The sequence below is a fragment of the Helianthus annuus genome, chromosome 11 (genome assembly GCF_002127325.2).
Source record: "Helianthus annuus cultivar XRQ/B chromosome 11, HanXRQr2.0-SUNRISE, whole genome shotgun sequence".
Taxonomy (NCBI): domain Eukaryota; kingdom Viridiplantae; phylum Streptophyta; class Magnoliopsida; order Asterales; family Asteraceae; genus Helianthus; species Helianthus annuus.
This window is the reverse complement of record NC_035443.2, coordinates 183,514,087-183,526,176: the sequence shown is the minus strand read 5'-3', so window position 1 is coordinate 183,526,176 and position 12,090 is coordinate 183,514,087.

Genomic DNA, 12,090 nt, shown 5'->3' with positions numbered 1-12,090 from the left:
ACAGGAATACTAGTTTATCTCCTTCGTGGGCTGAATCTCCCGCACCGGTATCTTCACAAGCCAATGCTATATCTACCGGTCAATGGGCATTCGTATCAGATCAAACTCCGAGCATTCAAAGTATTTTATTAAGCGAGAGCGAAACCGGAAGTTTGAATCGGCCTCCAAAGTTGATGCATTTAAATGAGTATCCGGGATGGGTTGATAGGTTCTACACATATGTGCTTGGGCAAAATACAGAATTGTGGCTACGTTTCACCACAGATTTTGATCAAACGATAGAGGTTGCCGCTTCATCTGCTGCTACATTTGCCGATCTTCCAGAAGATCAGAAAAAGACGTATGATCTGGAAAAGAAAGCATACGCCATTCTTACTCAGGCGTTAAGCAAAGATATTTACCATCAGTTTGTCAGTTTCAAGACAACGAAGAAATTGTGGGATGCGTTGAAGACCAGAGGGGTAGGAAATGAAGCAACACGTCAATTGCGACACGATCTACTCAAGAAAGAATTTGATGGCTTCACGTGTATGGATAAGGAATCGTTGGGAGACATGACAAGTCGGTTCTATCATTTGCTTACTGAGTTGGGTAATTTTGGGGTTGTGACAACTCCAGTAGAGGTGGTAAAGAAGTTTGCAGATGCGTTGCCACCCCAGTGGAATAGTTTCTTGGAGATTCTGAAATACAACGGGGTTTTGGTTACAGCAAACATCAACGACTTCGTGCAGCTTTTGGAGAACAAGGATCAGGAAGAAACTCTAAAGGCAAAGAAGGTTCCAGTTCCACAAAATCCAGAAATGTATTATGGAACCTCCAGCACCTCTTCTGCAAGACCAGTCTCTCATGCTCTTCTACAGACGACATTTGTTACAAGCACAGATCTTTATGGCAATCAGATACAGGTTCCTGTCAAGCCAGCTCCAACAACAGACCTGTATGGAAATCCTCTACAGCCAGTTCCTCAACAGCAAGCCTATCGGCCATCTACAGTAGCGACTGATCTATATGGGAATCCACTTCCAGCTCAACAACAAGCATGTTATGGAAGCACGTCATCTGCCGGTCAGCAATCAAAGCCGAATATAGTACGGCTCGACACCTCAAGCTTTTCTAAAGTCAGTGTGGAAGTAGCAAAGGAACACATGGAGCTGCTAAACACTTTGGTGAGCGCGTATTGTGGGTTAGCGGAAGGTCAGATTGGCAACATTAATCTGACACAAGAAGACTATCAGCAGATTGACAAGGAAGAGATGGATTTAATGGACATCAAGTGGGCCTTTGCAAGTGCTGTAAGGAGAGCAAAGGATTTCATGGAGAGAACAGGGAGAACCAGCTTGGAAAGCAAGAAAGACACCAAGTATGGGTTCGACAAGCAAGCTGTAAAGTGCTTTAATTGTGGTGAACGGGGTCACTTCCAAAGGGAATGTACAAGGCCAGCACAGCATGGGAACCAGAATCCTTTCAGAAACCAAGGCAACCAGCAGAATCAGAACAGGAACAATGAACGTACGTTGATACCTGTCAACAACCAAAGCCAAGCAGGACCATCAAATGCCAACCAGGCACTTGTGGTTCAAGTAGATGAAGGTTGTGATTGGTCAATTCAGTTGAGTAGTGATGCTCCGGATGGAACAGCCTGTTTTGCTGAAGTTGTGAAGGATTTAAATCACGCCAGTGGTGGAGAATCTTCCGCCAATGGTGGTGAATCTTCTAAGGATGAAGACTCTTCTGGGTACAGCAGAAGTTCAGATGAAGAATCCTCGAGTTCAGGTGATGATCATGTGGGTGAGACATCTAGTGCGTCAGTTGATGCAGATATTGATGAGCTTTTGGAGGAAGCTGCAGCAGGAACTAATAGAAGATCTATTTTGGTGGATCAAGCTGCTTATTCTTCGTCTTCTCTCCATTCAGCCTTTATGGCTAATGTCGACAGTTCATCAAGTCAGGTATGTGTCGATGAACCCACTGCTGTTATTCGTGATAATTGTGATAGATTGAATGTTAAATGTGCTGATTTAGAGGCAAACATGTCTGAGTTGCAAGGCAAACATGATGCTTTACAAGCTAGTTTGTTTGACTTGCAAGACAAACATGTTTCGCTGAATGATAAGTGGTGTGAGTTGCAAAGCAAACACGAGGCTTTGCAAGACAAGTATGATGTGACATTCATCCACAACCAAAAGTTAACCGTGGATCTTTCGAAGTGCACTGAAGCCAACATGTTTTATGAAAACCATGAAAAGGAGTTTAAGTCAGTAATTGAGAAACTAAAGAAAGATAAAACCGAATTAACTAAAATGGTTTCCAGAAAACAAACTGACATTAATTTGTATATAACTCGCCTTGAGATAATGCAAAAAGAGATGGCTTGTGTGAAAACGGAAAGTGAGGCGATCCAACTTAAGCTAGACAGTTATTTGAGCTCTAGCTATGTGTTGGATCACATCATTGACGTTCAGAAAGAGAAACGGGATGTCACATGCATAGGTTACAAGAAATGTCCACCACCTGTGAGACACAATTATGATGCCATGCCTGATGAGGAGGATAGAACTTTCTTTGAACCATTTGTTCCTCTAGACATTAAGGAATTTGCAACAGGACTTGGATACAAGAAAGAAGTATCATCAGATTCAGATGTATCAGCAGATACATGCGTGTCTTCTGCTGAAACAAATCAGGATCTTCCAGTTGTTATTGAGGATGCTGATTCTTCTTATGATGAATCCGATGATACTAACGCAGCAAAGTCTGATGCGGAAATCAAAGAAGAGGACATACCTCTTGAGAATCATATTCTATGTGATCCTCCTGCAAAACCCGCTAAGACTGTTGCAATCAAGTCCTCGTCTGCAAACGAGTCGGAGAGTGTGAATTTGCTGTACACTCTTGTTGGTGATGATAAAATTTATTCTGACAAAGATTTTCCTATTACGAATGTTAATCAATCTTTAATCAGTAAAGTCTTTGAAAACTCGACAAGTAAGTTTTTGGGAAAGACAGGATCACATGTTACAGTAACACAGTGTCCTCCTATTCCAAAGGCCGAAGTTCGAAAACAATATGGCAATCAGAAATTACCAACAGAGAAAAAGCAGCCAATTCATACCAAACCAAAGAGAAAATCACCGACTCAGGGTCAGAAGAAACAGACTCAAAAGAAGAACAAGAAGGTGGACTTTGTGAAATCAAAGGGAACGGACAAAATTGAAACGTTTGAAAACAAATCTAACTTAGATTTTGTTAAACAAGCAACAATGTTGAAAAGAAATGAACCAAACTGTTCAAAACCTAGTACCTCGGGATCACAGAGTTCATCATCATCGGCAAGACGATCACATGATACTTCGGGGTTTGTTGAACGAAGATCATGTTTTGAATGTGGTACAATTGGACATATAATTCGAAATTGTACATATCTTCATAAGTTGAAAGCCAAGGTTGATGTTCCCCGTGACCAAATTGACCGCAAGTGATCTGTTTCATCAAAACCAGATCCCCGTCTTGTAAAAGAAAGGGAAAAGAAACAGAAACACCAACAGGTCAAGAAAATTGAAAAGGCGATTAAAACCGATGTGGTTAACAAAACATCTGTTTCTGTCAAACCAGACAATTCAAAAACTTCAGATAACCATGAAGTTAAAGTTTTAAAGAATAACACTGGTATAACAAAACAGACCTGGAAACCAAAAACGGTTATTGAATCAGGGGGATCATCACAATTTACGAATCATCAAAGAATAGAAGTTATTGTTGTTGATGAAAATGGAAGACCCAAGACCACAATGGCTTGGGTCCCCATCTCCAACTAATCAAGTGAGTTCATGTGCAGGGTGTTCCAGGAGGAACTATCAGTAGTCATTGGATTGTTGATAGTGGGGCATCCAGGCACATGACAGGCGACATGAAGCTTCTCTACGACGTCAAATCTATTAGAGGAGGTTATGTTGCTTTTGCTGGAGATAAGGGCGGATATATTACGGGTGAAGGAATGATATCCAATGGGATTGTCAGCTTTGATAAGATCAACTTCGTGCAACAACTTGATCACAATCTTCTCAGCGTTTCTCAAATTTGTGACAAGCAGTTCTCAGTACACTTTGATGCAAATGGATGTTACGTGCTGAAACCCGGCTTCAAAATTCCTAAAGAATGGATTCTCTTATCTGCTCCAAGGATTAATGATTTGTACGTCCTTGATATGAGCCAAGCTATCACTACGTCTGCACAAGCAACATGTTTCGTTTCCAAAGCCACAGAAAAAGACTCAATCTCTTGGCACAGACGAATGGGTCACATTCACTTACGCAAAATGAATCATTTAGTGTCAAATGAATTGGTGAATGGTGTTCCTCTTAAAAATTTCCATCTTCAAGACGTCTGTGTTTCGTGCCAGAAAGGAAAACAAACAAAGAAGCGACACCCGACTAAGAAGATTAACACGGTGGCCGTTCCGCTTGAACGTTTGCACATGGATTTGTTCGGTCCTGTCAAGCACAAAAGCATCTGGAATGATCAATATTGCCTCGTGATAACGGATGATTATTCAAGATTTTCTTGGGTGGCATTCAGGCACACAAGAGTGAAACCTTTGGTATTATCAAAAACTTGATCATTCAGATTGAGAATTTGTATAAGTTGAAGGTTAGGCGGATACGTAGCGACAATGGTACTGAATTTAAGAATCATGCCATGGCGGAGTTTTGCACCTCAAAAGGTATTCTTCATGAATTTAGTGCAGCTTATACTCCTCAACAGAATGGCGTCGCTGAACGTAAGAACCGCACATTGGTCGAGACTGTTAGGACTATGTTGGTAGAGTCGCAGTTGCCCATTCCGTTCTGGAGTGAAGCTATGGCCTCTGCATGTTATACATTGAACCGAGTCCTTACAGTCAAAAGGCACAACAAGACCTGTTATGAGCTTCTTCACAAACGGAAACCAGATTTGTCGTATCTTGAACCGTTTGGAGCTCCATGTACAATAATCGATCCTAATGGAAAGTTTGGGGCAAAAGCAATTAAGGGATACTTTCTTGGGTATGCCACCCCGAACTTAAGAGTCTGGAATCTAGAGACCAAAAGGGTCGAGGAATGGTCTGAAGTCAGAGTTCAAAGGCACACTTTGCCAGTCAAGTGTCCTGGTCAGCCATGGATGTTTGAGTACGATGACTTTTTCAATTCGATCATTGTTGAAGCCGTTGAAGAAAATGCTGCGACAAGAATGTTTTTCGAGAGTGACAACGCAACAGTTTCACCGGTGGTTCGTCCAATTCTTGTCAATCAAGAACCATCTTCAGTGAACAATAATGCTCTCGACAATGAGGATTTTCATGATGCTACCGAATTGAACGAATCTTCAGAGGATGATGAATTTCTAGATGCAGATCAAGAAGCTCCAACAACAGCAGTTCATGGTACTTCAGAGGGTACTCCTCCAGTGGATGCCCCTAGAACAGCTGAAGCTACTGCGTCATCCTCTTCGTCAATTCCGGGCATTGAATTGGTTGTTGATCTCAATTTCAACAATCTGGGTACAGATATTCCTGTTTAGGATAATCCTGAAACAAGGATTCATAATACCCATCCTCAACAAAACATCATCGGAAATGTACAAAGTGGCATTCAAACAAGAAACATGTTGCGGAACAACAACAATGCAGGCCTGTATGCAGCTATTCGAGAATCCGGGCAACAAAATGATTGGTCTTTCGCGTGTTATGTCTCACAGGAAGAACCAAGAACTTGGAAAGAAGCTATGAAAGATAACTCTTGGGTTGAAGCAATGCAGGAAGAACTGCAACAATTCCAGAAGCTTGGTGTCTAGAAACTCGTAGAGAAACCTGCTGGTTACAAGAAGATTGGTACCCGTTGGGTTTTCAAATGCAAAAAGGATGACCGTGGTGTAGTTATCCGAAACAAAGCAAGATTAGTCGTTCAAGGTTTTCGTCAGATTGAAGGGATCGACTACAACGAAGTTTATGCACCTGTTGCACGTCTGGAAGCAATTCGGATCTTTCTGGCTTATGCCTCATTCAAAGGATTCAAGGTTTACCAGATGGACGTCAAAAGTGCATTCTTACATGGTGTGGTAGAAGAAGAGGTGTACGTCGAACAGCCTCCAGGTTTTGAAGATCCTATCCATCCCGATCGGGTTTGGTTGCTCAACAAAGCTCTCTATGGTCTACATCAAGCACCGCGAGCTTGGTACGCAACCTTATCTAACTATCTGCTGGAGAATGGTTTTCGCAGAGGTCTAATCGATTGTACTCTTTTCATCAAATAACAAGATGGAGATCTTCTACTGGTACAGGTATACGTTGATGATATTATTTTTGGTTCTACTAATGATGTTTTGTGTAGGAATTTCGAGCGTATTATGCAGGATAAATTCGAGATGAGTGCTATGGGGGAAATGACCTTCTTCTTGGGCCTACAAGTGCAACAAACCAAGTCTGGGATATTCATCCATCAGATTAAATATGTTGGTGACATCTTGAGCCGGTTCCAGATGTCTGATACAACGCCCATTGGTACCCCATTGCCGCAAAATCACGGAATTACTCCAGACTTGAAGGGTGAATCTGTTAGCCCCTCATACTACCGTGCGATGATCGGATCTCTTATGTACCTCACAGCATCAAGACCAGATATAATGTACCCAACGTGCCTGCTTGCCAGATATCAAGTCAACCCGAAGGCCTCACATCTTGCAGCTGTAAAAAGGATTTTTCGTTATTTTAAGGGTTACCCTGACACCGGTCTATGGTACCCTAGGGATAATAACTTTGACTTGATCGCTTCCAGTGATTCTGATTTCGGCGGATGTAAAATCGATAGCAAATCCACAACGGCTGGATGTCAGTTTTTGGGAAATCTCCTAGTCACATGGCAGTGCAAGAAGCAGACTTGTGTCGCTACATCAACATGAGAAGCTGAATACATTGCTGCCTCAAGTTGTTGCTCCCAAGACCTGTGGATCCAACAACAATTGCGCGACTACGGTTTTGAATTCCTAACTACTCCTATTTACGTTGATAATTCTGCTGCTTTACAAATCACTAGAAATCCTGTGCAGCACTCAAAGACCAAACACATCGAAATCAAATATCAATTCATACGTGATTGCTTTGAGAAAAGGCTAATCGATGTTGTTAAGGTCCACACCGATAACCAACGTGCCGACCTTTTTACCAAAGCATTTGACAAATCAAGATTTGACTTTTTATTATTGGTAAACGGCATTAAGGTCAAGCAAGAGTAAAACCAACATCGGAAAATCATTTTTGTAAATATCTTTGTGTCTTTTAAATTCATCTTAGTTTGTTGATTTTAGGGGGAGTAAATCCAAATTTGAAAAATCCAAAAACATCGAAAAATTTCAAAAACACAAAAACAATAGAAAAACAAAAATGAGTTTCCTGGCGAGCAAAAGAGAAAATGATAGTACATCAGTGGTCTATCCAAACCTTAAATGAAAAACGATAAGCAGCTCTATATAAGATGTATCGATAGGCTCACAATCATTTTAAAGTGTGCAGGGTGATATAAATCTTAATCGACTGAAGACCAGGTGGGAACCATTCATTGGCATATGGTCTTAGTACCGAAATTTCGTTTGACAGATTGCCGAGGTTCTGAGATATTCGGTCTTTATGCTGCTTATCATCTGGGTATCATGGTTGTATCTTTTACCGAAAAATAAAAGGGGACGCAAGTCTAGATCTTCCATGATACCATACATAGGTGTACATACTGCATTCGACCTCAATAAGTGATAAACAATCACATGTCCAAATAAATAAGTGATAATATATCACATTTATCCGGGAGTCAAGTTCGTCTCTCTGCTGTACGAAAGTACTGACCTGTTCACGGACTTGCTCCTGTGCCCTCATGCATCGAAAATCAAGTTCCTCATCAATAAGTGATTCTATCACATAGGGCTTGTTTTCAATCAAAATAAGTGAGAATCTCACATCATATACGGTCAAACAGATGATAATCGGTATACTCACCGGTAAGATGAACCCTCGTGCATACCTTGATACGGAAATGTGTCGTGATGTGGATGAACACCGGTCGGTAAGTATAAATCATACTTTAACGTATCCCCTAAATATGATTACATCTGATAAGTTGAGCTTAAGTGGACAACAATACTGATAATTGTTATAGGATGCTTATCTAAATGTTAACTAATTGAACAACAAGAGCGTTTTGACATGACCGTACACTGATATGATTCTCTTACCCTCGAAACTCGCAAAAAGAATGTCTGTAAATATTTATTTACTGCTTTCAGTCTTTACATTCGAAATATTTAAAAAAAAATTCGAAAAAAAAAATTTAGGTGTGTTTTAATATAAACTTTCTAAAAGCCAAAAAGATTTTTCTTCTATCTTATTTTCGATCGTACGATGTTGGATCTCGAGTCTTCGTTGCCTGAAACCTGAACAAAAACCGAATTGACTAAATCTTCATAAACGGTCGAAATTTGCAAGTTTTAAAAGTTAGAAACTAAAAATTGATAAATTTATTAAACCTTCAAACTGTCGGACGGTAGTTGTTTGAAACATGGTCATACGTGTGTCGTTTGTTATGTTAACTATATTCCAAGCAGGTGTTCTCATTACGCGTTTAGATTTCTTGCATGTGCAGATGCTAAAGGCAAGGAGAACATGGTCGATGACAAGCTTCGGAATGAAGGCACTCAAAAGATGAAGATGATCGAGTTGCCGCTGACCAATCATCAAAACCACAAGGATCTCTAGTATTGAAGATCAAAAGATTCACGAGCATAACTCAAGGGGGAGCTTATGTTAAGGGGGAGTTTGTCAACACACTTCCTGCTTTCAAGACGTGATACACTTTCTGCTTTCAAGACGTGAAGACCTTGAAGATCCTCCGACATAGAAGACATGAAAGGCGAATCCCGCGAGTAGCGTCCAAGGGGGAGTTTGTTGATACACGATTTGTGGACGCGACTCGACGTGACGTGATTCAGATTAGCAACGACTTTCCTCCATCGTATGCTTCAAGATCAATGTTGGATCAAGACATAAAGGACTCTGCTTTGGTCCTTGGGCTAAACAAACTAGGCGAATCAAACATGGGCTTATAACAAAGATGGGAAATCACAAGTTTGGGCCTTCTATGTTCTGGGCCGAAGCCCAAGCCGGCGAAACATATAGAGTGTCGACGAAACACATTTGTTTGGTCGACCTGTTTCCTTTTCGTCGCATGTTCCACTTGTTTCATCGATGGAGATTGAGTTTCGCCGTGTTTCTGATTTGCCAAGTCCGTTTCGTGGTGCTGTGACTATAAATAGTCAGTCTCTGGATAAGACACAAGAATAGTGAGAACACAGAGAGAATACAGAGCACACACACACGAGAGAACTTTGAGAGTTTACATAATACATTTGTAAACATTGAGCTTGTAACTGACCTTTCATACGTATTAATACAGAGGTGTTAATCGGTTATTCTTGTGTGTTGTTTATTTGCGTGTCCTATCTCGGTTGGATTCCGCACAACCGGGGTGGTTTGTATACAAGGTTTAGGCGACTAGATCCTCCTAGCCGGACCTACAGTTGGGATTCAGTCACATTTGCAGTGGAATTATGTGACAGACTTGAATCAGTATTCATGGTTAACAAGAAATGGATATGTAGAAACAGTGAAGAATCAAGGGTAATCGAAGAGAATGAGAGGACAATTCTAAAGAAAGAGAATATTGTCTTGATCCCGGAACATGTTGCGGGATATCATATATATATATATATATATACATAGGTTTGGCGGTTTCATTTGGCGGGAATAACTGCCTATACCAGTTTAAATTATACCCGCTTATCTCCATCACCATAAGTTATCATACATATCGGAAATATAAGTTCTAATACTAATACAAACATAATCAGCATAATCAAGTTTAATTATATGTCTAACACAACCCCTAAACTTGATTATGCTTTGCAGCATACATCAAGACACTCTGGTTGGCTTCATCTACAGCCTTCCTTGCTTGATTGAAGTCAAATCTACGTCGTTTCTTACGCATCTTCATCACACCTTCCCAGTCATTTCCGGCGAATAGGCCATAGTGTTGATAGGCTTCTTCATCACGAACATCACTATCACTCCTCCTCCTTTCATGGCTGACTTCCGACGGACCTGCATTCTGTTCATCCACCTGCTTATCGATCACCTACACTCCCTTGAATTTGTAGTAGTAAACCCTCATGTCTAGGTACATTGCATAAATGATTCTCATGAACTCGCCGTCATGATACTCGTACCCCATGTCTTTCGCAACCACTGGCCATAGATTATTATTTGTGACATTCCGATACCCACCATCACGTTCAACCACCACATACAAGCCCAGCAGATCTACCTTCCTGTTATCTGCCGCGAAGGGTGGAATGGGTCTTGAAGAAATTCCCAGTTTGACATTTATAAACCATGTCACCATCTCTTCAAACTTTCCCTCCAATTCATGTTTATATTTAAACACAAATTCACCATCTTCTATCATATCCAACAGAGACATGCAATCGGAGAAATCATGAAATTCCATAGCCCGGATAATCATTCGACTCCAATCGGGTTCATTAGTGGATAGATTCAAATTTTGGAAGTAAGAATTTAGATAATTTTCTTCGTGTTCTTCATTCACAGCACTTAACTCTATCACCTTTTGTTTTTCTCTTAAACCAAGTTCTTCTTCCTTGGTTAAACCGTTAACATCATTCACCGAATTAGCGACTGGTGCAGAGAACATGGGAAAAATCTTACACATATCACCGGATTTTTTAACCGTATATCCTTGCAGCGTTAATTGATCAAGGCTTAGTATGTTTCGGTTCCAGTGAATAAAACACACTTTGCATCCGTAACATATCGTTACCAGATCTTATTTCCACTGCCCCAATTCCCCGGATAAAAAGAAAATTATTCTCCCCCGATTTCATTTCTACCCCAACCAAATGTTTGATATGTTTAAAACGTTTAAATTACCGGCAAAGTGATGATTAAATGTTGGACTTACATACCAGATATCGCCCCACTGGCCACCCTCTGGTCCAGTAACATTCATTTCATTCCGGCAGACAACTTCTTCCTTTTGTTCCTGAATTCCGGCATTGATTGCTTGATTTATCAGTTGAGTGGCTTCATCATTTTCTTTCGCTTTGCACGAATATATCTGATGGCCTGGTTGATGACAATAGTAACAAAGCCTTACACGAGGAATTTTTCTTTCTTTTTCATTCTTTTCATCGAGACAGTGTTGATAGGGCATTATCGTTGATGTTGGTTTGATCTCTGCATTCCTTGGCAACGTGGCTCTGGCTCTGATACCACTATGTTGGGATTCAGTCACATTTGCAGCGGAATTATGTGATAGACTTGAATCGGTATTCATGGTTAACAAGAAATGGATATGCAGAAACAGTGAAGAATCAAGGGTAATCGAAGAGAATGAGAGGACAATTCTAAAGAAACAGAATATTGTCTTAATCCCGGAACATGTTGCCGGATATCATATATATATACATAGGTTTGGCGGTTTCATTTGGCGGGAATAACTGCCTATAGCAGTTTAAATTATACCCGCTTATCACCATCACCATAAGTTATCATACATATCGGAAATATAAGTTCTAATACTAATACAAACATAATCAGCATAATTAAGTATGTCTAACAATTTGTAATTGCTATTAATCAATTTGTATCATAGGATTTTTATTTTTCTAATTTCTGTGTTGTGCTGCTGCCACTGCCTTCATATATTCTCTTGTATCTCCTCTGAATTAAGACGCTGAGAGTAAGACGCCGGAATGGATTGGAGACAGCCTTTATTTATCGGAATCAGACATAGCCAATAGACACATTTATTCTCAGAATTGAATGTATCGTTCATTAACAAGAGATGCATCTCTACCACTTCCTCGCGTCTCTCTACTTCACCCTCTGAATCTCTAACGTTCGTTTGAATCACCAAGTGATCAAGGTAAAACCTGTTCCCAGTTTTGATTTGTAGATCTAGGGCTTGAGGATTGGTGTTGAGAATGGTTAGC